An 877-nucleotide genomic window follows, 5' to 3' on the forward strand; every position below is an offset into this window, starting at 1 on the left:
ATAAGTTCTTCTATCCTGTGAATCTGGAATCTCAACGATTTTTGCCTGCTTTCAATATAGACACTGGCAAGATATCGGTCCTGGGAATTCCAAAACAGTATCAAAATCTCTACAGTAGATCCTTACACCAACCTGGAGTACAAAAAGAAGTGTGCAGGTGATCTCAGATACAGAAAGTTTAATGAAATATTTTACTTTCTAAAACATGGCCACAACTTCATTTCATGTTTACATGCAGCTATGTTCCTCTATTATGCTTTTGACTGGTGATAACTGAAATGCATATTCGAATGGCAAAAATATATTTTTGATGTGATATAATTACATATCAACAATTTTTGGATATTTTTCTTTACGAGTACTGTGAAATCTTGGTTTTAGCCGAATTTCATGATCTCAGGTCAACAGGAAGTATTCCCATTCCCTGCCAAATTTCATGATTTTAGATCAAAGGGAAGTAACCTGTAGGTTTGAATGAGTGCGTTTGCGAGTTTCAAAATACGTGACGCAAATTGATGAAGCTGTCGATTGAATTTTCTTAGAAGCTTGAATGCTTACCGTCGAGGGATCTTGGACTTTAGTCTGTGACATAAACTTGAGTTTGATACGCCAACCTCTCCCAGAGAAAATGGGGTCTTCAGATCGACAGACAGATAGATAGAAAAGAAATGATGAGAACATTTTCGTGTATTGTAAGTACACATCAACAATTTTAATATTTTTCATTTACTTGTAGTGTGAAATTGGGCGCCTTCGCAACTTTCATGATTCCACGTCTACGGTAAATACCCTACAGATTTTCGATGATTGAGTTTTCGATTGTCAAAGTATTTAACAATGTAATATAAATTACCATATTTTTTTAATATAATTGACT

The sequence above is a fragment of the Schistocerca piceifrons genome, chromosome 1, assembly GCF_021461385.2.
Source record: "Schistocerca piceifrons isolate TAMUIC-IGC-003096 chromosome 1, iqSchPice1.1, whole genome shotgun sequence".
Classification (NCBI taxonomy): domain Eukaryota; kingdom Metazoa; phylum Arthropoda; class Insecta; order Orthoptera; family Acrididae; genus Schistocerca; species Schistocerca piceifrons.